Source organism: Myodes glareolus, chromosome 4, assembly GCF_982192425.1.
Source record: "Myodes glareolus chromosome 4, mMyoGla1.1, whole genome shotgun sequence".
Lineage (NCBI taxonomy): Eukaryota > Metazoa > Chordata > Mammalia > Rodentia > Cricetidae > Myodes > Myodes glareolus.
The window spans coordinates 115,155,764-115,183,724 of NC_142029.1; the positions used below are offsets into that span (position 1 = coordinate 115,155,764).

General features: G+C 39.7%; 1 protein-coding gene and 1 pseudogene across 1 annotated transcript in view; one reads left to right on the plus strand and one right to left on the minus strand.

The window, feature by feature from the left end:
* Positions 1-27,961, plus strand: part of Cntn5 (contactin 5) — a 1,188,481-nt gene that overhangs the window by 733,179 nt on the left and 427,341 nt on the right. The window lies entirely within an intron of this gene.
* Positions 3,522-5,521, minus strand: LOC148122437 (SH2B adapter protein 1 pseudogene; annotated as a pseudogene).

Genomic DNA, 27,961 nt, shown 5'->3' on the forward strand with positions numbered 1-27,961 from the left:
TGGTTTTCCCACCTATATTTTCTGCCTGGCTATCAGCCAATCACCATTTATTTAAAATATAATTGACAGAATATAGATCATTGTCCCGTACCAAAGAGGGATTATTGTTTGGATTAGCTCAGTCATGTTGCTCACAGGTATACTGAACTGGTTTCCAGGAAAAAAAAGAAGATTTTGCAGTAATAGCCTAGAAAAGTTCTACAGTGCTACAGGAAGCACTGTATCACTAATGGATCATTCTGGTTAGCATGAGGAAAAAGGAATGATAGAAATGTGGATAGTAAAGACTTCTCACAGAGAACAAAGATATAGTGAGGAGATAAACTAGATACCACTCCCATTATATTCTAGGTGAATATCTGCCTGCCTTCTGCACATGTCTTATTGCTTTTGCCTGTCATGCTTTCCTCATTTCCTGGGATAGCAGGACATGAGAAGATTCAGAGGCAATGGCACAGAAGCTCTTTATTGTAAAAAAGGTTGTGGTTAGGGTGTTCTAGGAGGCTGCTTGTTGGATTCCAGCTGCTCAGCTCTGAAATAACCACACAGAAACTGCATTAATTAAATCACTGCTTGGCCTATTAGCTCTAACTTCTTATTGGCTAATTCTTACATCTTAATTTAACCCATTTCAATTATTTTATATTTTACTGTGATGCTTGTGACCTACCAGCAAGTTTCCAGTGTGTTTGTCTCCAGTGGTGGATCCACGGCTTCTCTCTGACTCCGCCTCCTTTCTCCCAGCATTTGGTTTAGTTTTCTCCACCTATCTCTGCTCTATTCTATTTCCACCTAGGCCCACAATAGCTTCTTTATTAACCAATGGTATTCACAGCATACAGAGGGGAATCTCACATCATTAGGGAAATCAAGCTGCCATAAGAATGTTTTTGCTTGGTTCTTCTGAAACTGGTTATTGCTGCTAATGAGTTGTGATTGGCTAGGGGTGTGTGTCATTGGTTATCATGCTTTTGGTCCACTGGCAAGTAGTTTTGGCCAATTTTGCTTATTCATTGTGAGTTTTCAAGTACTTGCTTGTTCTAGCTCTATTGTCTTGCCTCATCTCACCATTTTTATTGAATTTTTACTGGGCAACCTATTGGGGGTTATGGATTTTTATAACTCCACCTCAGGGACCCTTCCAACATTTTCAGCTGTGCCTGACTTAGGTAGGCCTGCCAACCAGGCTCTTATCCATCTTTAACTATCAGTCCTTGAAGAGTTGGGTCCCAGGAAGTTTCCAAGAAGTCAGAAGCAAGGGGAGACAGGAGAACTAGTACTTCAAATGGCCTCCTGTACTTATGTTAGCTATGTATGGACCACCTTTCTTGGAGGTTTTGGTCCACTATGCTCCATAGCCATTAACACCTGCAGTGTGGCCTTGTTCACTCACTGTTGTCAGGATCTTAGTTTCAGGACACACTTGAGCAGAATACTAGAGCCACCACCACCCTTTCCATAATGCACCATGCAGCAAGTTTAGAGGGGTATAGCAAGGATTTCATGTGATCCCATACTTGGACAAAGAATATAGTAGATAGGTCCAATGGATAGGTCCTGTGTTAAGTTGTATAGATTTTGATTAAATGTTTATAGCTGGTCACTGACAAACCAGGTAAAAGCTTGTGTAAACTTTTAGGGGAAATATAAAATTGCTGATGGAGGAGCTTAGCCTGTCCCAGCAAAGGCAAGAACACTGTCAAAGTTATAATTAGGCAATCTACTTTGTGGTTGCCTGCTGCTAGCATTTCTGACAGCCCTGTATGTGATCTGATATGGAATAAGTGCCAGGTTATTCTCTGGGCTGTAATAACTCTTGAATAGTTTGCAAGGTTTTGGAGATGGAATCCTTTAGGTACTTTAAATTTGCAAAAGATAGTGTTTTGAATGATTGTGTGACAAAGGGGCTATCTGAGAAAATATTTACAGGTTCTGATTGGGTCATTTCCAGTACCTTAAGCACTGCCAAAAACTCCCATAGTTGTAATGACCCAGGGTTTCCTTGAGTATAGGCCCCTTCCTTATGATGAACTCCCGTTATTTTTAACCCCAAATTAGTTTTATTGGAATCTCTAAAGGCTATAGAGGCTTGGGAGATGACAATTTTTGATAGTTTGGAATGCTTTTTTATCATTACTTTTAAAAGTGGGAGGGCAGAAAGTCATTTGTCCTAAGGGAAATGATTATCCAGTGTGCCCATCCTGACCTAGCAATCATTTTAAAACAAACTTCCTCTCTAAGTGGTTTGTTGCTTTTCCTGGCTCTGCTTACGACAATGTCTCTGCGGTCTATATCTACACCTGTAACTCCTGGGTAAGGGAATACACCAAGTACCACGAGTAGCTGCTTAATTGCCTGAAGGGCAGCAAACAGCTTAATTTTTTAGACTGCCCCAAGAAGCTGGCTGAGCACATAGAACATGAGTACCAGAAACTTACTGCTTCCACATTGGCTCTAGAAGAGGGCTTAATAGTGTTACACAATGCTCTCAAGCTAACTCATAAAGACACCCAAGACACTATTAAAGTTTGTTCTACTATTGTCCAAGTAACCTCATCAAAGAGAGCGAAAGTATTGGGTAGTCCATATTTTAAAATGACATCTACTATGCTTCTGAAATCAAAGAGATCTGCCTAGTGGATGAGGATCAGTTCACCTTAACCATTGCAAACCAAGACACACTACTTACCTTCATTCTCCAGGAGTGTGAGTCTTTTGTTTAGTCTATCATTCATATTAGGAATTTCTGGGAGTTTCTACAATTTCATGCCCATTAATAGCCCTTTTGGCATTTAGGGCATTAGGTCTTTGGACGATCCCTGGGACAATCCCTACATAAGTAGCCAAACTGTCCACATCTCCAGCAAGTACAGTCTGCCAGGGCTGAATTATCATCTTTGTCAAGTTTGGCATTGACCAAGGCATTGATGGAAGCCATAAGGGCAGAAATGGGCCTGTTCTGTGTGTCAATATCATGGGCAGCCAAGACTCACTTGTGAATATTTTCATTTCTAACAGGTGTGATGACATTACGGGTGATGGTGTTGAGCTCCTCCGAGGTTAGCTGTTTAATAAAGATATCTTTGGTAGGGCCAGATGGGACATGCTTTTCACCAGCATTGGTGACAAGGGTCAAAAATTCAGGAAATGGTTCCTCAGCCTGCTGGACAAGATTTCAGAAATAGCCTACACTCTCCTGGGGCATACAAAGTTTGACCTTGAAAGTTAGGTCAAACACTGTTGGAAACGGGCATGTAGGCCAATCATGGATTGTGAGACAGCATCAGTGTATTGTCCATAGTCAGTAAGCATGTCGCGGGCAATATTAACTCCAAGTTGCAAATTTGTATGGGCTTGGGTTTCTAGTGCATCATCATGAACAGAGCTCCATTGGAGTGAAACTGAAGGGTCAAAAATGACCTTTAATATAGAATACCAATCATAATGGGTTTGAAACGACATGACCCATTGTCTGAGTAGGTGATAAAAATAAGGAGAATAGGGTTAACATCGATCTGCCCTCACACACCCTGTATGAATTCCTGGCCTTGCTGCTGCTGGGAGGTCACATAGCTGACAAGGACAACGTCACTGCAGCCTCTATATTCAACAGGGATGGGATGCACCCGAAAGTGCTCAAGCATACTGAAAATGGACTGGAACCACAGATGTTGGAACCAGAACTGACCCTCCTCATTCAGTGACAAGTACAGGTGTTTGATTTTGCCCTGGAAACTGAAAGTGAGGGCATATTCACCACATCTTGTCTCACTCTGACATACCAGAAAGACACCATGGGAACCAATACCTCTTTACAGCACTAGCTGGGCAGCCTTGGGTTGAGACAGCATGCTATGGAACTAAAGATATCCTGAGAGGGGCTGGTCCCCCTCAGTGCCCTCTGATTGCCCCTGGAACAGGAATGACTCTGGCTGCTTTTGGAGTATCCAGGGAGTGGAGGGAATTGAGAGGGGATGAACTGTCCCTGTTGGGGACTCCTCCATGGGAATGAGAGGAGGCAATTCTGGAGGAAGCAGTTCTATTGAGTCAAAGTGTGAGGCAACAATGGAGGCATAACTAGGGGAGAAGGATGCTGATGGTAGGTCAGAAAGGTCCCCATGAGCCCTCTGTGACAAGAGATCATTACTCTTGTTGGGTCTCAGTATCAGATCCTGGCTAGGCAGACTCTGAATGATTCAGACAGGGCAATTCCAGACTGTTTGTGTTATCCTTTGTGAGGAAGGAGGTGCCAGGGGCCAGGGGAAGGGTCATGGAATGGAGACTGATAGCAGGGCAGAGTCTTAGACTTAGGTACTCTTGGATGTCAGACACCCAGACCTTCCCATGAAGTACGTCAGTTGTCTCCAGAGTGTACTCTGAAGGGCCTTCTACTTTAACCACAAATTTGATCTCTCTGTTAGGCATCTCTAGGGCTGTGGCTGTGCAGACATCAGTGATAGTAGAACAAGGAATGCTCAGTTGGAGCTGGCATGCCTTGGGTGATAAGAAGAACTTCAAATGACTTTATCATTGTCCTCCTCCTCCTCCTCCTCCTCCCCCCTCCTCCTCCTCCCCTTCCTTCTTCTTCTCCTCTTCCTCCTCTTTCTTCTCTTTCTCCTCATTTTCCTTCATTTTGGAGCACTAGGTGACCCTTCTGCCCCTGAATTTCCCCTCTTCCTCCTGAGGTCAGCCCAACTGGTCCTCCTCCATGACCCACTCCTGCTGGGTTAGGGGTAGCTTCTTCAGTCCCCATAAAACTGATCAGCTCTTCTCTCTGTACTATTTCTGCTCCATTTTTCAAGATTCTTCTCCACAACTTAGTCTCAGCCTTTCAAAGCAGTGAATCCATCTCTCCCCCAAGGGATGTGCCATCACTAGCCAATCCCCTACCAACTGTCCCAGCACCACCAGAGGAGATGAAGTTGCTGTTTCCACCTAGGACAGGAGGGCCTGATGTGGTCTCCAGAGGCCAGGCTGGAGAGGAAGAGTCAGTGGCCTCTCACCACTGCAGATGCCTCCTACAGAACCTCTGACTGAGTGACCCACTGAACAGAGGGAAAAATGTTTCTTGAGCTTTGGCTTTGAGGATGTTGTAGAGGAGGAAGACACTGAGAATGGAAGGGGACCAGCTAGGTCCTCAGAAGATGGAAATGGACCCAACACAGTCAGGGACCTACCCACCCTGCACCCATCAAAGGGCAAGTCATATGGTGGTACAATCTCCACACCAGGGTTCAGTGTGGCCAAGACAGCTGGGGAGAGTGAGTCTAAGGCCGAGGCCACGTCAGATTCAAAGTGTTATAGGAATAACTCAGCAAAATGGCCAGAAAAGGCAGCTTTTGCTCCAGGCTCTGCATACTGTGGATGGTAGGCCAGAAGAGACAAAAACAAAACAGCAGGCAAGATCCAGGGCAGCGGCCCTTGTGTGGGACTCACAGAATTCTTGCAAACTTGCAGGGGGGAGTGGCAATGTTGGTGGAAAAGGGAAGTCTCCATCCTCTGGGGAAGGAGCACCATTCATGATGGGCACCAGGAGGAGCCTGAGATGAAGGGCAGCAAAGAATAAAGCATCCAGAAGACACACAGTGAGCAGTAACAACTGCATCTCAGTACCCATGCTCAGCTCCAGGGTCAAGCTAGTGGAAGCAGCCACCATCTGAAGAGAATCATCTAATCCCTGAAGGGACAGGAGATTCAACCACAGTTGAACAACCAGTGTCATTCCTTGAATTAAGAGAGTGGTCACCATACTAATGGCCTTTAATAGGTGAACACATAACTGGATTAGTTAAAAAGAGAGACTAGGAGAGTAAGTCCAACAGTCCACACTCTGAAGACCAGTTGGGACTCCCCATAAAGCAAGAAAGCCTTCAGACAATCCCAGAGAGTGGCCCCAGGCAAAAATTGTCAGTTGCTCTCAGGATCAAGTGTGCTGCTTATAGTGAGGGACTTCCGTGGCTCCTTAGGCTGCAGCCATATGTTTACACAGTGTCTCTGGTTGAAAAATACCTATCAAAGGGTTTTTTATTGGCTCTACCTCCTAGGTGGTCAGTCCTTATGTGGAAGTACTGGGACAAACCTCCTGAACAGTAAATCAAACAGGGGAAAGAGAAGAAAATGTAGGGATTAGAAAGAAAGCCCCAACTCTCCAAGGACTTAGAAAATAAAAATAAAGGTTAACTCACTAAAAACAGCCCAAGTGGCAAACTCAAGATGCTGGCAGAGAGTCAGGACAAGGACAGTAACCAGGACAGCAAGCCAGAAAGAAAAATGCCTAAAAGAGGGTAAGGAGCACCCCGAAAGTGAGCAAAATGAAAAGGTCCATTCACATTGGGTGCCAGTTGTTGAGGACTTGTTGCTGCTGCCTGTTATGTGGTTCTTATTTGGTGGGAGGACAGATGTTAAGGGGTGAGACAAAGAGACAATGACACAGACTTCAAGAGATTCCAATACAGAGCTCTTTATTGTGAAAAGGTGGGGATTTTTGTGGGATTAGGGAAATTAAGCTGCTGCAGGGCAGGAACATTTTTGTTTGGTCCTTTTGAAACTGGTAGTTGTTGGAGGGAGGCTTCATGTTTGTTCTCAGCTGTTCAGCCCTGAAATAATAACAGTGAAACTGTATTGTTTAAATTGCTGCTTGGCCCATTAGCTCTAGCTTCTTATTGGCTAACTCTTTCTTATGAATTTAACCCATTTCCATTAATTTGTGCATCACCACGAGATGGTCGTCTATTCAGCACATCTGTCTCCAGCGGGGACTTCACGACTTCTCTCTGATTCTGCCCATTTTTCTCCCAGCATTCTGTTTAGTTTTACCTGCCGAACTCGGCTCCCCTATAGCAAAACAGTCTTTTTATTAACGAATGATATTCACATCATACAAAGGGGAATCCCACATCATTTCCCCTTTCCCCTTTTTAGTTTAAATAAAAAGGGAGGTTTTAACTTTAACATAGTTAAATTACATATAACAAAACATGTATCAAGCAAGAATTACAATTACAATATTTATCAATTTTATCTTTTATCATAACTAAGAAAAACTTTAACTATACATTCTTCAACTCCATCAAAGTCTCCAGAAGTCTATAATATTACCTAAGTAAACAGAAAGTGCACTGTAAGCAACTTCCAAGACTCTAGAATTGACAGACATATCTCACTACCTGGATAGTCACCCAAAGTTCTTCTGTACCGTTGGGGCATCCATTTTCAGCCTACTAGCCCATAGTATCCAACAGACATTTCCATGAAGGAAATTTCAAAGACAGTTTCACCTATATTGGAAGTTTGTCAGTCACTTTTTTCTGTGTCCTGCAGAATATCTAGCAGACTCTTTCAGGAAGTAAGAACCCAAGAGGATTATCTCACCTTTAGGCAAGTTCAGCAGTCATTTCTCTGTGGGTCCTGCATGTCCAATTCATTAAGCAGTCCAGGCAAGAGCAGTCTCTTGCCCAAATGGCTAACCAGCTCCATAAGGAGACTCTTCAGTGCCTATCTTCCACTTGAATTATATTTGTGCTGCCAAGAGCAGATGTGTCTCATTGTCATAAAAATCCTAAATTCTTAAAACATTTTAAATGCCATATTCTTTAGTCTTTGAAAGGTTTGAAGAATGCTAATCAATCTGAAATACATATCTGTCCATTTAGAAAATCTAACTAACATGACTATAAGTTTGACTATTAAAGATTAGTATCTATTGACCTATATTTCTAAATTATACATCACATTTTTAAATGAACTACATAAACACAATACCTTAATCAAGAGCAGAAATACATATATACAATATAACAAAATTGACCATAAATTTGTATCAGTAGAGCAAAGTTTATACCAATGCAAATATCTATAGCATACCCTTTTTTGAATGTAAAGAAGCATTTAAAGACCGTATTTGGGAATATGGACTTCTTCCTGCTTTTTATTGGGTGAAATATTTTTTTGAGGAAAAAATAACATTTTTCAGGAGACCTTTGTCCATTAAACCATATTAGTCTGGAAGCAATCCACAGGTTCTCATCCTCTCTAGAAACAAAAGAACCTCTTTTCCAAGGCAACATATACTTAGACCCAAATTCTGAAGTCAAGACACCTTTAAGAAATATATGTTGGCTTAGCTTAGCAATCTCCAGAATCAAATGTCTCTCTGCAGTCAAAAAATTCAAAGATAACACAATAATATACATAATCCAGACTCTCTGAATTTTCCATCTTTATGCGGCTTGTTTTTACTCTGTTACTTTTTGTACAAGTATAATATTTAGTTTATTACTTTACTCCTTTAATCTATGACTGTCTCTGTTTCTTTAAAGACTTTTATTTTTTAAAGCATTTGCTTTCTTTTATTACTGTCTATATTATTTTTCTTCGCACTCCCATGCCTACATACATTTATCCAACACTGAGACCCATTTAGAGGTCTTTTGTGTCTGAATCTGTCCTATTCTGTATCTGTAAGTCTTTATTGTCCAGGAGAGCTTATTAAAATTCTAAGCGCTTCTTACAAACTTAATCAACACTCTTGCTACAAACTGGTGCCCACGTGGCTGCTTGTCCTGCCCAATCCAACATGGAGGAGCTGCGTGCCACCTCTGAGAGCAAGGCACAGTGCCCCATCTGGTCCACACAGCTGGTCCATGTTGCCACCAAGCAATCCATAGCATGTTGCTCACAAATCACCATTAAAATGCTCAGTCTCCCGAATGAGCCAGAGGTTGTGCTAGCAGCATGGCCCAGAAAGCCAGAATTTCAAACCATAGCTTTTATCCTGCTGCCACTGAATCAGGAAAACCTTTCTTAAAGGAGCCCCAACGTGCCACCAGTAAGTAAAGCCCATTCAGGAAAATAAACCCTGCCAAACTTTGTTTTTTAGTGTCTAGAATTCCTTTGTAAGCCCTATCGGGTTTTAAGTGGATTTTCGTTGGCCTCGTGGGCACCAGTTTATAGTGTGGTCACTGCTGGTGTGTTGTCATTGGTTAGGAGCATGCGTCATTAGTTACCATGCTTTTGCTCCCCTGGCAGGTTGTCCTGGCCAATTTTGTTTACTCACTGTGAGTTTTGCATGCACTTGCTTGTGCATGCGCTATTGACTTACCTCAATTTCTTAAAACTTGAGTATGTTTCTGAATGAAATGAATTTAAAAGTAATGGGAACTTTGTTTGCAAAACTCTGAGGATAGTATAATGCTAAGGCTGTGCGGCGAACTCTGAGGATAGTATAATGTTAAGGCTCTGCCACAATTACTGCTCATAGCATTTCTCCAGATATACACTGAGTGGAAGAACTTAAAAAAAAGAGAGAAAGATATAAAATACATACAGGTAGGTAGAAAAGGATACATGACAAAGGTCAATGTAGACATCATTCATGTCTCTAACTGTGGAAGTGATTACCTAGCACTATTAAAAAGAAATCATGGAATTTTTCAGAGAAAAAGAAACTGTTTCTTGAGGGGAAAAGCTTGCTCAAGACAAGCTCCATCTAAGGGAACATACTTGAAATTAGACTTAGACTATTATGATGGGAAATTGTCACATAGCAAACTACTTATTAGGTTCTGCCATAAACACACTGAGGAAAACTACAGCCATTTTTCATGGAGACCAGTCTCCATCTCAAGCTATTAATAGAATTTGACTAATTTTGCATGCTTATAGAGTACAGGAGCGAACGAGACTTGGGAGTTTGTACCAAGGTATCAGAGAGCTGAAAAAATTAAACTTTTACCAGAGTCAATTTCTTATATAAAGTTCCAGAGTAGATTGTGCCTGAAGAAGTTAAGATTATAAGATTCTCGGTTATAAGAGAATCTAGAAACATAGAGGAAGCATTGTAGAAAGTGTTAGTTATCCAGTTAGAGCAAGTAAATAGACAACCCCATTATCTGACTACAATGTCATCATCAGTTCCAGATGAAAGACATGAAGATGAAGCAGCTGCTGGGTGTCTGTTGTGTTTTGGACCAGTCTTTCCTTATTGTGCCCATTCCTCCTTTTTGAAATGGGAATGTATATTCTATGCCATTGCATGTGTGGTAACTTTATTTTCAGATTTACAATGGCACACCACTAAAGAATTGCCTAAGTTTTAGAAGATTTTGAACTTCAGGATTCCACACACAGTATTGAAGCTCTTCGAACTATAGGGACTTTTGTAATTGTACCATGTACATTTGCAATTTGAGATTCACATGAGACAGTGGGGTCTGAGTTGGGATGTTATGTATCCTTGTATGTCTAGAGCTTAGCCCCACTTCTGCTTCCATCTTTTTTCCTTCTTGTTTTTACCGGGTGGTGCCATGTACCTCACCCTCCACAGCCACAAGCCTCTCCCAACTCCATCGTTTGCATACAGATGTGCTTCATCTGTCAAATCATTAGCCACGATAAACCTTCAGCTGCTTCTTGTCAAGCATTAAAATAATGGGAAGAGCATCTGATGAAGGAGGTAAAATATACATGATTTATACAGTTCAAATGCCTATGTCAAGTTACACTTAATTTAGGGAATACATTATGATGGTAAAAGTAGTAGTTATATGGTCAGTATGAGTTTTACCTTCCAAACTAAATTCAAATTTGTCTATTGGAAATATTCATTTTAGAAGAAGCAATAGCTTAGGGGCTGGTGATCTCCGTAAATTCTACTTTAAAATGAACTATATTCTTGCACCCAAAGTTTATAATTTCTGCTAGTGTTATTAGCAGACACTGAAATAGCTAAAGAGCTAGTAATAGGACAAAGGGCCAGTTTACTCTCAAAATTAGCATGGAGGATATGAGCTTAAATTGCAGTGTAAATCTTATCAACTGATTTTTTGCATCTTGGAAGGACTAGTAATTTATAATATTAGTTCAGATTGCCTTCACTCCCCATAATCAGGATGGAATTGTAAACATGGAAAAGTGTTAGTGAAAATTTAAATACGAAATATAAAAATTAGCAGTCAACCTAACCTTGTTTACCCTCATCATCCTTGTATCTCTGCTGTGTTTTGAATATGATATTTCCTTCAGTGTTTCCAAATGCATTCCAGTATGACAGCCTCTGAAGGAGAAATAAAATTGAGCAACACATATTTTTATGTGGTTCCTTTGACCTGAAATGTGTGTCCTTGCCGAGGGCCTATTGAAACTCCCACACCTCAAAGTGATACCCTTCATTGTTGTGTATAGCAGATGTTATTTTTCTCCTAGCCTCTGACATGGAGACAAATTACCATGTCCCCATAAAACTTATAAAATGAAATTGCTTTTCTTCATTCATAGATTATGCAGACTTTATAGACCTATCTCATTTACAAAATTTACAACCTAGCTCATAAAGGGGAGCAAACAGAACCAAAAACACCAGCGTGCACAATCTACACTAAAACCAAATTCCTGTAGCTGTTTCTTTCTTCTAAAATTGAATGAAAATCTAGGTTTTCATTTTATTTAGATGTGAACTGTGTGCATGCATTGTTTACCATATAAAATTTTTCTCAACACTGGTCACTATAGGAGAGGGACAAGAAAAACGCACAGATAATTTATAGCTTTAGTTCGGGAGAATCTCGGGAAGGAAAAATAACTTGCTAGCATTCTGCTCTTATGCAGATAACACAGCTCACTAAAGTAAAGCTTGATTCCTAGGATCTCATTTAACGTGTGAGCTCTGTATGGAACCCTGCTCAGATTTTCTTAATGATGACACTTTCTGAAAGATCATTGTGGATCTGTGCATGTGTACGAGTTTGTCTCCTCTCTATAGGCAGTGGAACCTGGGAGAATGGAGCCAATAAATGAGGTGGCTAAATCTCATACAATAGCCAGCTTTATTTAGAGCCTTAGAGGGTTGATACTCTGATGGTAAAGAAAAGTCACATAAAAAAAAAAATTCTCATGAGTTCAAGTTATCTACAATCACAAGAACAAGCCAAATATGGTAAAAACATGTTCTTTCATAGAGGCATATAAAAAAGAGTTTAGACATTTAATTGAATAACAGCAGCAAGCAATACTGAGTAATTTGAAGTAGACTTACTCCTATCCACTACACCTGGGAGGAGTATGAAATCACATTCAAAGAACAATTTCATGTTTTCTAGAAACTAAAGTCACAAGACTTTATCTTGTTTTCTTGGGTTTTTCTCACAAGCACTTAGAATTCTTTTCACATGACTCCTTTCTTGAAACATGTTTCAACACTTGTTTAAGAAGTGAATGTGATCACACTCACAACACACACACACACACACATAGAAACACACACACATCTACATGCACACATGCACACACAAGCAAATAGCATTTACACACATATACTGACATGCACATACACAAATGCACACACATGCACTCATGGACAGAACTCACATACACACACACATACACAAACACAGACACCTGGTGTTTATGGTATAAAGTTGTATTGTTAGAAATATTAATCCTACTGTAAATTAGTACCTAAAATATTAAAATATAAGATTGTCTCTTTGACAATAGACCTTTATTGTCTGGCTTAATAGGTATTTTCAGCAGGGTTTTCTAGTGAGGGTAAAGTAGTAAATCAGTTAATCTCTCTTTTCACTAAGGTAGAGCCTGCTAAAATAGAGAGAATGAGAGAGAGAGAGGGAGAGAGAGAGAGAGAGACAGAGAATATTTTGTCGAGTTGGAATGCTAAAAGCTTGAAAACCAATAAAGAGATTGTCAAGTGGAAATGTATGCCCACATTATCACAGGCAGGAAGATCATGTAAAGAAAGAATGATTAAAATAAACTCATCCATCATTGAGTGTGAGGTTAATACCCCCATTCGAAGAGTGATCTCTACTTAGAGTAAAGAACAGACAAGTAAATATATAGTAAGAAACAAATAAACAAAAAAACGTGCTTCTTTAAAATTAAGCAACAATGGGCTGGAAACTTGATTCCATGTTTAAAACAGTCATTGCTCTCCCAGAGGGCTGGAGTTCTGTTTCCAACACCCACATAGGAGGCTCTCAACCACCTGGTAACTGAAGTTCTAGAGGATCTGATGCCCTGTCTAGCCTGTGTAAGTACCTACGCTCACGTTCATACAGCCAAATGCACAACCATACATATAAATGTTAATTTAAAATAACAATAGCAAGCATTAGGCAATGACTGGAGCATGGATTGTCTGATGTTGACTTCAGAGACACAGCATCACATTGCATACTCTATACTTAAGAACTGCTTTGAAAATGGCTTCTTTTCTCCATCAGTAAAATACATGGGTATTCTGGCTTCTTTCTCATCCTTACAAAAAAAATGGCTTTTTAAATGTATATCCTGGCATATCCAAACTGAGAGATTAAGTAGTTATTCCTGGTAGCAAAATTTCAATTTCAGCGTTGCACACAGAACAGAATCCTCTGAATTCTAATCATTTTTCATGTTAGAGACAACAGGTACCCCTTTATCCCTATTTGAGTCATTAAAAAAATCCTTAGTTAGTCCCAAATTGTGACTTTGTAGAGAGGAAAGATAGGTCTGGAGGGAGAATGGTGGGAAGAACACCTATGGTAGGCTCAACTTGGTTTCTCAAACATCCCCTGGCCCTGTTTTGGCCTTACTCTCTTTGTGATGCTCAAGTCATTATTGTTAATTTGTCCCCAGATTAATTAATCTTTCTACTGTGTGGGCCTCATCATTTTAAGAGTGTCTGCTTTCATATATCTTATGCATAAAAGTCTTTCCTCCTTAATACTCCACACTTACTTACCTGCAGCCACACCTCCACCGTTGTTGTTGTGCAATATAAATACACATTACCACTTGTGGTCATCCATCTTTCTTTGCCCTGTCCCCTATGGTGGAGCTTGTGTAATCTTTTTCTTTTTTTTCAAATCAGGGCTTCTCTGTAACTTTAGTGCCTGTCCTGGAACTAGCTCTTGTAGATGAGTCTTGCCTCAATGTTGTGGGACAATGGTTTGTGCCCTGTCAATTGTATTTTAATAAAATATTGATTGGGCAGCAGCCAGGCAGGAAGTATAGGCAGGGAGATCAGACAGGAAGTAGAGGCTGGACAATGATAACAGGAGAATTCCAGGAATAGGAAGCATATTCTCTAGTAGTGACCCAGCTACAGAAGAAGCAAGATGTGACTGCCTCACCAAAAAAGGTACCAAGCCACATGGCCAACATAGACAAGAATTATGGGTTAATATTAATAAGAGCCCGAGCTAACGGGTCAGTCAGTTTATAACTAATGTAGACTTCTGTGTGACAACTTGGGACTAAACAGATGTGGGATCTGGTGGGATAGAAACCTCTGTCAATACCTCACACTCACAATGATCTGCTTGCCTCTGCCTTCCAAGTGCTGGGATTAAAGGCATGTGCCACCACCACCCATCATGATTTATTTTTTTGTAAGGGTTTTGTGTAATCTTATGTAAACTAAACTATACATTATTTTAGTTACTTTGTATTATCTTGATGAAGACAAATGTGTTTTTTCAGGGACACATGTATTTGTAGCACTGCCTCTGGTTTCTAATATTTTCTTGTTAAATTTATCACCCTGACCACAGTTGAAATTCTTCCGTAGAACTCTTCTGGCTTCTATAATTCTCTTTAGTGAGTTGTACAAAAGATCAGAGACTAGCTTGCTCCCCATCTTCCTCTTCATCTTCCATCTCTATATCTAATCAGTTTTCAAGTGGCTTTACCTGTCCTCACCTCCTTTCAGTATATCTTTATTCCTGCACAAGCAGAAGCCACCTGCGTGATGCCTGTCACCTTCACCCAATGTGAAAGAATTGTCTGTATTCTGTCAATCATGTTTTAAATAAATGCTGATAGGCCAGGCAGAAAATATAGGGGGGAAAACCAGACAGGAAGTAGAAATGAAACGATGCAAGGAGAACAGGAGAATTCTGGGAAGGAGGAAGTTGATTCCTCCCACTCCTGCCCAGATCACCGAAGCATCGGGATGTGATCTGCCCCACTGAAAAAGGTACTGAGCCACATGGCTAACATAGGTCAGAATAATGGGTTAATGTAAGTAATAAGAGCTAATAAGAAACCTGAGCTAGTGGGCCAATCAGCTTTATAACTTACAGTGTCCTCCGTGTGATTTTCTTTGGGTCTTGTCGGTTGTGGGGTATCAGGTGGTACAGAAACCCCCAACAAGCCGGCCCATCATGTTACATTCACAATAGTCCCTTTACCTTCTTACTGAGATTACTCTGGTAAAAACCATCACACTCTACCAAATTCTCACAGAAACAAGGATCTTCATACATGGACTCAATGTATTTGCCCAGAAATTATCTCAGCTTTGTATATGCTATTTTTCTTAATTATATATTGCTATAAATACATATTTTAAACCTGGATCTCTTTCCCCCTTCAATCCTTCCTCTCCTACAACCCATTTCTTTGCTCATCCCTCCCTCACTTTCTCTAGAATTAAAACATATAATATTCTGGTTCTAAAATGTTTCTAGACTTCTCCCATAAAATGTTTTATCTCACTCTTTGTCATCTTTGTGTCCTGATTATATGACTTGAAGCCAAAAGATATAGATCCAAATACATCTTTCTTACAGAAAGTGTTGTACAAACTGTACTGTCAAGAGTTGCCACTCATCTCCATGGAAATACATAGAAAAAAATACGTACCTGTTTTCTGGTCTCTGTGAGGTACCTTGTTTCAAGTGTCTCATGTAACACTTGACCCACAAAAGGCTCAGTAATCCACAAAATGTTATATTATGCCACTATTCTGTATCTTCAGAACAGCATTGTTTTTCAGATAATGCTGTGTGTCCTGTCTTAGCATGAGAGATGCATTTGTCCTCCTTGACTGCTCCTGAGAACCTCAACAAAGGGAGCCTGGTCCATCTCTGTTGTTGTTGTAACTGTTTGTGACTCTTACTTCTTTCTCACTGGCATCCTCCAATATTCCATCATGAACACTGTTTTCACCTGCCTGTGGGAACAGTCCTGGAGTGGATCATTACTCTTTCCACCAGAGTGCCCTGCTCCATTCATACCCCAGATTCTCTTGACCCCACAGAAGCACTAGTCCTGGTCTTTCTGCTACTGAGATACACACTCCCTACATCCTCACAAGTCCCTCCCTCCCGTCTTCACATTTCACAGCCATTGTCTTTTCCCTCAGATCCTTCTCTGAATTTTCTCATTTATCCAAAGAACCATCTTCTTTTCCTTTGCTAGATATCATTATGGAAAGGGCTGCCTCAAAGCTTTCTGGAGCTGAAGTGTGCATAAATATATTGATGAATAAGGCTTACATACCTTATACATCCCATTGTGTGCTTACGGGGAGTCACACACACTTTCATGTCATACATTTCTCACCACTGATTTATGAACGTTTGACGAATTAGAGTGTTAGTGGACATGTGCTCATTGTTTAATAATAAACATAGTTTTGGCCTATAATCATGAATTTTATACTAATGGATGTTGTAGGAGGAGGGCTGCTTGTTTGAACCAGCCACCCAGCCCTGAAATAATCACACAGGAACTGTATTAATGAAATCACTGGTTGGCCCATTAGCGCTAACTTATTATTGGCTAACTCCCACATCTTAATTTAATCCATTTCCATTCATCTGTGTATCACCACAAGGTCATGGCCTACCCCGAAAGGTTACACATGCCTATACCTGGCAGCACATTCATGGTGTCTCTTCCTGACTCCACCCTTCTTCCTCCCAGCATACAGCCTAGATTTCCCTGCCTAGTTTTGTTTTTCCCTGCCATAGGCTCAAAGCAGTTCTTTATTCATTAACCAATAAAAGCAACACATAGACAGAAGGACCTCCTATACCAGGATATTAGTTATAAGAAGATAAATCAGTTTCCTTGACTTTAATATGCATAACCTATATTAACATATCATGCATTCAATAACAATTGTTACTGAAAATGCCTTCCACTCTTTGGACTTGGGACCTGTCACTCACCCAATAGCTTCAAATATCACCCTACTTTCCCCAGAGTCTCTGGAGCCTCATTGCAATGCTGCAACATATACTATATATTATTCCATTATAACAGTTTTTTATAGAAAACATTTCTATATTTATACTTAAGATTATAAATGTCCAAAAGGTTATGAAGAATGTTTAAATTCTTTTTTTTTTTTTTTTGACTTTTCACACTTATCTTTATTCACTTGATGAAATACATACTTGAATCTACAAATTATTGTTTACAATTCTCATTTTCACTTCTTAACATTTTTTTTTTCATCTTCTTTTTTTTTGTAATTTTATTAAATTATAAAAAGTTTCCATTTACGCCCCTCCTCCCAACGCCCTCCCACTCCCCCCCTCCCTCTCCTCCTCCCTCTTTGTCCCCTAGGGAAGTCAGGGTCTCCTGCCCTGTGGGAAGTCCAAGTTCCTCCCCCCTCACTCCAGGTCCAGGAAGGTGAGCATCCAAACAGACTGGATCCCAAATATCCAGTATATGCAGAGGAAACCAGTCCCAGTGTCATTGTCAATGGCTTCTCGGAAAGACTGCAGGCCAGCCACATTCAGAAAATCCGGCCACATTCAGAGAATCTGGTTGGATCACATGCTCGTTCAGTCACGGTCCATCTGGCCTTGGTAAACTCTCATTAGATCCGACCCCTTGTATCAGTGGGTGATAGTATCCCTCGCAGTCCTTCGTCATTTTCTTCCTCCTTTTGCTCCTCGTTTGGATCTTGGGGGGCTCAGTTCGGTGCTCCAACGAGGGCCTCCATCTGTATCGTCATCCAACGCCAGATGAGGGATCTATGGTGATAAGCAAAATATTCATCAGTATGGTCACGGGCCAAGGCCGGTTCAGGCACCCCCTCCTCTGTCCAGAGAACAATCTGGGGATCTCTCCTTGGACCTGGGATCCCATATATAATCAAGTTTCCTGTAAACTCTAATATGACTCCCTTAGTTGAAATATATTCTTCCCTGATCCCACATTCATCCTTCCTCCCTTCCCCCCATCCCGGTCAACCAAGCTTTCCACTCTTGGGAATATACCCTAGAGATGCCCAAACATACTACAAAAGCGTTTGTTCAACTATGTTCATAGCAGCACTATTTGTAATAGCCAGAACCTGGAAACAGCCTAGGTGCCCCTCAATAGAAGAATGGTTAAAAAAGGTGTGGAACATATACACATTAGAGTTTTACTCAGCCGTAAAAAATAATGACATCTTGAATTTTGCATGCAAATGGATGGACATAGAAAACGCTTTACTGAGTGAGGTAAGCCAGACCCAAAAAGAGGAACACGGTATGTATTCACTCATAAGTGGATTCTAACCATAATTAAAGGTCTTTGAGCCTATTATTCGTGATCCTAGAGAAGCTAAATAAGAAGACGAACCTGATGAAGATTATTTACCTATCCGCCAGGAGGTAGGAAATAGTCAAGAGTCCCAGGTAACCTTGGGTGCATGGGGGGGGGGGGGTGGGAGGGTTGATGGAAGGGGAGAGTGTTAGAGAGAAGGGAGTAGGGGAGGAATGGAATGTTTAAATTCTTAAGAAAAATTATTAATCATTTGTACATTATAAATATATAACACATTAACAAATCCATGATAAGTACCCTCAAAGAAAAGCAAATATTTGTGTATGTATATGTGTATACAAACTATACACATGTCTGTATTGTTTTAACAATATAATCCCAGTCAATCAAATGATCATATTTACAAGAAAACAATTTAAAAGTTTTTAATATATCTCAAAATGAACATAATCTAATGTAAATTGAGAAAATAATATATAAATATAATTTTATGTAAATATTATGAACATGTATTTAAATAGTCTGAATTTAAAGCAAATAAAAATGTTATAATTATTAGATAAAATTATCTGAAATTAAATATATTTATAAATGCTAAAAATTTTCCTTTTAAAATGTAAAACAAAATTATTTGCCTAAGCCACCTGGACATCTTTTACAGCCCATTAATTAATAGCAATATGTGATTTGTTTAGCTTATTGCTTTCTCCACAACTCATTAAATCTGGGTTTAAATGTACTCGTAGCAGCTTTTGCTTCACTTGTTTTAATTAATTTTTGATGATTTAAGACACTAGCAATATGAACTCAAGCTTTCCCTTCTATTTCCCCTTGCCCTATACCAAGCGTGTGTGTGTGTGTGTGTGTGTGTGTGTGAATATGTGTGTGCGTGAATATATGTATGTGTGTGTGCATGTGTGTGTATGTTGCACTTTATTTTCTTAACTAGTTCCCACTGAGTTTTGCTGGCACAGTTCAGTAATTTTCACACATAAACAGCATCCATGGATGAGTGGGGTTGGTAAACCTGACTTCTGGACTTTTCTGCTGATATAATTTATAAGAAAGAGTTAAGTGATCATTAAGATCATTTGGATGTTTCCCACGCAGCTTGCCATGAGCAGCCCTCCACTGAAGGGCTTGTCTGTGGAATAAACTAAGAGCCTAGCCTTTTCCAGCTGTACAGACAAGGTTAGAAAACGCCTGAGCGCCACGATGTCTGCTGATGCTCTCCATGGTTGTAAATGAATAGAGCTTCTCCGGGTTCTTAGTCTGTGCTCCATTTAAAACAGAACTTTCCCCTTTAATAATTTTCTACATTGTACATGATAATTTGTTAGGGAGTAAGCATACATAATTTTAAAGAAAATGCTGCCTTACAAGAAGCTGTTTGTCTTTGCTGGGGGACATAGTGCTCACATTCTTTCTCTTGTTTTATTTCAAGGCTTCGGTTTCACTGGGGCCTGCATGCATGACAGCTTTGGGCTTCTGAGACCATGGTACTAAGCAACCTGGGTAAAATCCATGATGCTTGAGGTTCATAAGATACTTGAAAATGTGAGGATGGCAGGAATGTTTTGCAATTTTGGACAAGTAGAAACCATGGTGGATGACATAGGTATTATGTACCATAGCAATGCTCCAATCTTTAGTGTCATGCAGATATTTGTAGGTGAACCTAGAATCTCACTTTCTGGGGTTCATTCTGAAGCCTTATTGTTTCAACTAATTCAGTTTGTAAAGAAAGTGGAATAAATATGTTAGCTGTAGCCAGTGTGACTTCTCTTCAACTTCATATGGAGCCGGGGAAAATAAGCATGGGAAAGAAACACAGAGATAATTAGAGAAGCATTTTATGAGTACTGCCTATGTATAATATCATGTCTCTTGCACTATTACAAGGAAACCAAGTGTATCTGTTTCTTTCAGTGTTTTGGGAAATTATCACATGGCAGCTTAGATGGCAGAAAGTCTGGTATGAAGCTAAACTCAAGTGGGTAGCAGGTCTGCATTCTTCAGGAAGTTTAGGAAAGTATTTCTTTTGCTGTTGCTTTTATTTCTCCTCCAGTTTATTTTTCATATTTTAAAGATTGTTTTTAATTTTAATGTTTTGTGTATGGCTGTTTCTGCCTGCATACCTGCCTGTCCACATGTGTACAGTTTCGGCACAGACCCGAAGAGGGGCTCAGATACCCTGGATCTGGAGTTATAGATGGTATGAGCCAAACACAGATCCTTAGTAAGAGCAGTGACTGATCTCAGCTGCTGAGTCATGTCTCCAGACACTCCCCTCATTTCATAATCCCTGTCATTCTTTGTTCTTCATCTTCAGAGCCAGCAACATCACAGCGCTCTCTCTCTCTCTCTCTCTCTCTCTCTCTCTCTCTCTCTCTCTCTCTCTCTCTCTCTTTCTCTCTCTGAATGTGCCATAAGCACATTCTTCCTCTTCTTCATCTTGTCCTGCATCCTGCTTGTCTTTGTAAGTACCTGTCTGGTACACTGAGCCAACTGGACAACTTTGTTGAAATTGCCTTAGATTCATAATGTCAACCAATCTAACATACTCACAAATTTTATAAGAGATAGCACTCAAAACTCTTGGATAAGGAGCAGTCTAAGAACAAAACATTTTATAAGAAAATTTGAAATGAAAATAATTTTATTCATAGCCATTAATTACTGAAAATAGATTGTATATTACACTTTTAGGAATCGAGACTTCAGGCTTGCCTAGTCTGCACTGCAACAGAAAATCAAAGGAGCAAACAAGTTTTCGAGTGAGGAACAGGAAGACAAGTGTGGTAGAACTGTTTCATGGACCAGTTTGCCTGCTTCTCCGCTGCTATGGTCGGCCGTGACAAAAAGCAACACAGGGAGAAAAGGCTTTATTTTGTCTTATACTTTCAGGCAGCTGCTTATTACTGATGGGAGTCTAGGCAGAAACCCAATCAGCCTCTGGAGGCAGAAATTGAAGCAGAAGCTATGGAGGGTGCTGCTTATGGCTTGTTCCCCTTAGCTTATTCATTGATTCTGTGTATTGTTTTCTTTGTTTCTATTTGGTTGATTTCAGCTCTTAATTTGATTATTTCCTGCCTTCTACTCCTCCTAGATGAGTTTACTTTTTTTGTTCTAGAGTTTTCAGGGGTTCTGTTACTCACTAGTGTGGGATTTTTCCATCTTCTTTATGTATCAGTCTGCTTTCTTACATAACTTAGGCCCTACCCAGGGATGGCATCACCCATAAAAGACTGTATACTCCCACATCAATTCCTAACTTTAAAAAAAAGTATCACAGGCCAATCTAAAGGAGGAATTTCTCATTCATGCTTCCCTTCTCTCAGATGACTGTAGCTTGTGTCAAATTAACCAAAAGCAAAAAAAAAACAACACACAGAAAAACAACAACAATAAAAACAATCAAACAGAATATAAAAACACCAAGAAAGCAGTATCAAAGATAGCAGAGATAAGAAGAAAGCCTAAAGCTCCAGCCAGCAACTTCAGTGGTCTCTAACTAAGGAGGGAGCTTCTTTCCCCAGTTTTCTGGGCTGCCAATCATCCCACCACATCTTCATACTGAGCACCAACATCCATAGTAATCAGCATCTCTAAACTCTATTTAGCACATGCAGTGCTTAGTTGCGGGGAACTTCAAAATGTTTATTTCTTTATAAATCCCTTTCGAGTTTAGAGCTTTAAATGTTTGTAAAGGGTTTTCACATACATTTTCATGTCTAGGCTTTGCATTTGATGAGATATGTGGTCTCTTATGGGTAACAAGGAAGACAGAGAAACACTGAAGTACTGTGTATTGGCTGAATGTAGACTGATAGTTTCAAATCTGAACTTACCCAAAAGATATAGTCTTTGAGCTAAAGAAAATGGGCAGTACATTTACATTATATATAACTTAATGTTATGTATAACTTAAACTTTTTTAACAGACCTTAAGGAAAGTGACCCTTTGATATTTTTTCATATAATTGATACTTTCTTAAATTTTAATTCAGCATGTAATTTCTTTTTAGTCTTACAGAGACGAGGGGTAAACAAACCTGGCCTTGGGTTTACACTAGCCTGTCTGCCTCTGCTACCAAATGTTCAGATCACATGTGACTGTATGTGTGCGCCAATGTACCAAGTTCTATATAATTTTGTGAGTTTCTGTCACATCTGTAGCCAACTACTCCCTTAAGTTCCTAGTCTCTTTCCACAAACACTATCCAACATTGCTAGACATCTGAATCTGTTTTCTTTTTCAGTCTACACACACAAAACTGATCTCCAGCCTCAGCTCCCCAACAGTACAAATATGAAAACTGATAATATGTAATTGATTGATCCAGGTGGAGCGGAGTGCTGTTTCTTCTAGGAAAGGCTGCTTTTCGTTGACTTTCCTCAGTTTGCTTCTGCATTTGAGGTATTAAATTCAGATTCATGTGGCCATGATTAGAAAAGGGTAACTCCTCCCTTAGGGATGTATCTAAAAATGTCACAAGTAAAATTTTCCAGAAAGTTTCAAGCAAGCTTAGCCTTCTGAGAGATGAAATATGCAATATATTGAACAGCAATGTTGGCTTAAGGATGCTCTGTTAAAATAGAGGTGTAAATGTACTATCATGTCCTATTGGACAGTACCATTCTCAGTGGGAGGGACACTTTTATGTCACTATTTTTGCCCATCCAATTGGGAATAGCCTAATGAATAACTTTCTGATTGGAAAAGATGCTTGCTGAGCATGCATTGTGGCAGAAGAAAAAATTGTTCTCAAATAAGTTTGATTTCACAAATGTAGCATGCTAAAAAATTGAGCTTTTTGTTTAAAATATTTGTTTCCCAAGCATGAGAAACACAAGTTTCCATCCCCAGCACCTAGCTGAGTGCTGAGCAGGTATGATGAGCCACATGTAATCCTAACAATGGAAGCGCAGAACCCAGCGATCCTGGGGAAGATGGCTGGCTAGACTAGTTGAGTTCACATGTGAGACATCCTCAGGGTATAGTGTGGAGAATGATGAACTAAGACATCTGATATGCACACACACATATATGTGTCTATATGCAGGAGAACACACATGAACAGAGGTTCATACTCACATACATAAACAAAAGATTCCTTATTTCTTTTTTCTGTTTTGTATCATTTGTGAGAGTGTCAGACCTTTTTCTTAGGAATAGGAGATAATTCCCACAAGACACTTCACTTTTCCTTTCCCGTCACGTCAACTCTTCTATAAACTTACAACACAAATGATTATTTTCATTATGTAATTGAACTAAAATAACAGTTTCAACCATTTTTTGCCATCAGAAATAAACATTCTTCTATCAAATATTTAGATGAGTCTGAAAATTTATTAATGTTTCATGTAGTTTTTTTCCTGGTGCTTTAGTGTGTGTGTGTGTGTGTGTGTGTGTGTGTGTGTGTGTGTGTGTGTGTGTGTGTACCATATAAACTGGTGATCTGAACTTACAGGTATGCCACCTGATGTGGGTGCTTTAAACCATACTGTGGTCCTCTGGAAAAGCTGCAAGATCTCTTAAGAAATGTGTCATTTTGACAGCTCTAGATCAATCTTCCTTTCTTCCTTCTTTCCTTCCTTCCTTCCTTCCTTTCTTCCTTCCTTCCTTCCTTCCTTCCTTCCTTCCTTCCTTCCTTCCTTCCTTCTGTCCTTTCTTCCCTTCCTTCTTCTTTTTCTTCTTCTTTTCTTTCCCCTTTCTCTACAATGACTATGAATTGAGCCTAGACCCTCATGCATGCAACTGTATGCACCCTGCTACTGAGCTATAACCACAGTCCCCAACCCATTTCTAGCTTTTTATTTTACTTGTAGAATAATTGCAAGCCATCTAAATTAGCAAAAATCTAAAGAGCCCCAAGAAATCTGTCACTTCCTCTTAAATTTTAAAAACAGTTGAATTGTGCACTAATCGTAGAGATGTTTGGAAAAAATCCAATAATATACTTGATATCTTTTACCTTGCTCTGAGACTTTTCTGTGTCCAAACCATAACATAGTAACTGAAAGTGAGTTCAATGTGGGGACTCCTCAGGGTCTTCGTTTCTCACATCAATCCTCTTTTCAGGCCTCCTTACACTTGCCTAACATGGTCTGTATGAATTGAGACACTGGGTCTAGTGCTTGATTTCTTTGGCTGTCGCATTTAATGATGGGATCAAAGCAATATTAAAATTAATATGCTTAACAATTACATGTCATTAATAAAATTGATCTTGTGAGAACAGAAGGGATCAGTAAACTCCAAGTAACACACATAGGTTCTTAAATAAAGGGTTGGCAAAGAGGATAGTGTATGGTAACAGAATGATCTTAAACTAAACCTCAACTAGAAGACACTTTACAAGTCAGGACTACACCTCTCTAATGAGCAAAGACCTTCATTACATGTAATCATTATTTGGATATTCTAAACACTAGACAAGCTGATCTCTACTGTCTAATTAACAAATAATCTGTAGTATTGATGCTATTAACTTCGGAGAAAACAATTTTCTTCTTCCCAAATTGTCAGTCTGATTTTGAAAGCTGCAACTTAGGTATTTTAATCGTTTTATTCCTGTTTAAACTTTATTGTCTCTCCCTCCTTCCCTCCCTCCGTTCATCCGTTCATCCCCTCCCTCCATCCCTCCCTCCTTCTCTCTCTCTCTCTCTCTCTCTCTCTCTCCATGTGTGTGTGCATTCATGTAACTACATGCATTTTTAACCATTTAAAAAATTATTCTTCTCTCATATATTACATTCCAAATGCAGTTTTCTTTCCCCATCTTCCCAGTCTTCCCCCTACCTCCTCTCTGCTCCAGATCCACCCAATCCCGTCTCACCTCAAACAAGAGTAGACCTCCCAGAGGCATAAAAAAAAAACCACGGAATAACAAGCTACTGTAAGACCAGGCAGATACCATCACATCAAAACTAAAAGAGACAATCTAGTAGGAGGAATGGGGTTCCACAAGGAGGTAAAAACGTCAGTGATAGCTCCCGCTCCCACTGTGGTATCCCACAAGAACATCCAGGCACGTAGACATAACACATATACAGAGCACCTAGGTCAGTCCCCTATAGGATCCTGGATCTCTGTGAACTCTTATAAGTCCAGGATAGTTGATTCTGTGGGCCAGGTTCTTGTGGTGTCCAGGCAAGCCTCAAGAGGAGGAATTGGGATACCAACCAAGCCATAATACCTTCAACCTAGAGCTTGTTTTGCCTGTAGAGTGTTCTGGGAACAGAACTGAGCATAGTCATCATCAGAGAGACTAGGGAGAGTTGATTTGGTAAGTTCTGGGTGCTATTGTTTTTAATAAAATCTCAATCATCTGATTTTCAAATAAAGACCCAGAAAACAGATGCTGGGGTGAAAGCCTGCGAGCTCAGAGAAGCAGAGAAAGCACCCAGCTGACCTTTTTCCTCTGCCATCATCCCAGAAACTTCTCTATCTCCTACTGTCTCAAAACAAATTTCCTCATACTCAGCACCCCTCCCTTCTTCTTCCTTTGCACCGCTCTGTCCATAACTCCTTCTTTCTCTCTGATTTTTTCTTAAAAATTCTATGTTGATTTTCTGCAAACTGGATGCTTCTTCTGCCTATTTAACTATGATTGACTTTATTTAATTCTCTTTACAACATTCAAACAAAAAATTCTTGAGTTAAAGGTACGTGCTAGGGCTGAGCTAGAAGCAGATTTTTCCAGTAAAAAACACAATCTCAGGGTTCACAGTGTAATCAAATATGCTGCAACTATTCCCCTCTTTTTCCAACTTAAAAGGAAAGAGTTTAGCTCTAGCACAGTGAAACTATTTACAACAATAAAGCTATTTCTGCTGAGTCTTCAACAACGTCCAGCTCGGTTGTATTCAGCAATCTTAGGGTTAAGTATTTTTGACTTCAAAGTTCTGTAAAACATTTGTGTCAGTCTGAAATGAACTCAGCAATTGAAAATGTCCTGAGCAGTTTGTAGTCCAGAGCTGATTTTTGAGTGGTGTTTATCAGCTTAATGGCTATCTTGGTGGTCAACACAAAGGTGTGCATTGTGTGTTCAGAACCCCTTGTGGTTGTCTGGAGGGAAGGGGAAGCTGCTTTGGCAAGATGGTGGCATGGGTTCTGGCACTAGTTTGGGGCCCTGAACATGGAGTTCAAACCTGTCAGCTGGAGGTGGGTGATATCACTTGGCCAATTTATTCTTTTTCCTGGGGCATATTCTCTTGCTGATGCACTCTGTTTATTAAGATACTTCACTTGTCCAGTGGTCTCTGTATTTCTTGGTTGAATACTTTTTTTTCTTCTGGAAAGATAAAAGCAAAACTGTGCCTCAACCCTAACTCTGGTACGGTTCCTTTTTGTCAGGTTATAGCTTTCCTGGAGCAAAATATTTTCTGGCAAAAGAATTAGTATTATCTTTCAATTTTAAAATACTTTTGAAATTTTAAAACTAAATATACCCTGGTATCTGTGGATAAATATACCCATATTCCCCTTTCTTCTTATATATAAATTCAAGGTTTAAGTGTATTTAGTTTTAGATAACAGAGGACATTTACTTTGAATTCCAGCCTGCCTTTTAAATTAGAATCACTGTAATTTTTATATGCCTGTCCCTGCCTTCCAGCACTAGAATTAAAAGTGTGAACCATTATCTGGCTATAGATTACTTATAATAGTTATTCTCTTAGGGTTGTCCTGATTTAATTTGGTTCTCCATTTTCCATTTTTTTTTAGTGTTAAGGGTAAACTTTCAAGTTTTTCAAATGTGTAATGTATCGTTCTTGCTGATTTATTCTGAATTTGTTCCCATGCAAATGCCAATATTCTAGTTTTAATTAAATATGATAGCAATTATTTTCATATATTTGTCTGTCTTGTCTGTAGGAGCTACTTAAAACTTGATGTCTTTGCTAAGTTTTTCTGGGTTTTGCAATTTCCATTCATTCCTCCCGTGATCAGATATCTTTGGCATTTATGTGCCAGTTAGCGGTTTCCATGTTGATGACCATATAGGTACACCATTGCACACACATATGCAGGACATTTTCCTTTTGTTTTCTTAGCTGTATAGTGCCACACTGATTTTTGCTTCCTTTACCAGTAATGGATCTTCCATCTCCTGGTCTACAGGCTGATGCTTTCCATTCATATTTGGTTCCATCTATGGTTGATGAGTCATCAGTAAACCATGCATTTGTGATATACTATGACCATTCGGTTTGTTCCTAAAGTCCAATAGGTGGCTTTGGGGTGGTTTATGGATGGGGATCATGGGCAACTGAATCTATTTCCTCAGTATAAAAAGGCACAGACTCCTATGCTACCATATCCTGTTCATGAAGAAATTCAAATAGGTACCATGCCTGTAGGCATAGGCTGTTCTTACATTCCTAGTTTGCTCAGACTGGAATAACCACATAGAAACTATATTAATTACAACACTGCATGACAAGTAGCTTAGGCATATTTCTGGTTAGCTCTTACATTTTAAATTAGTCCATTTCTATTATTTTTTTTATATTTTACCACAGGGCTCATGGTTTGTTACCTCTTGCTTCTCGGGCAACTAACGGTATCTGCCTCCTTTGGCAGCTACATGGATTCTCTCTGACTTTGCCTACAAGAGAGAGAGAGAGAGAGAGAGAGCTTGGCTATATTCTGCACTGCTATAGG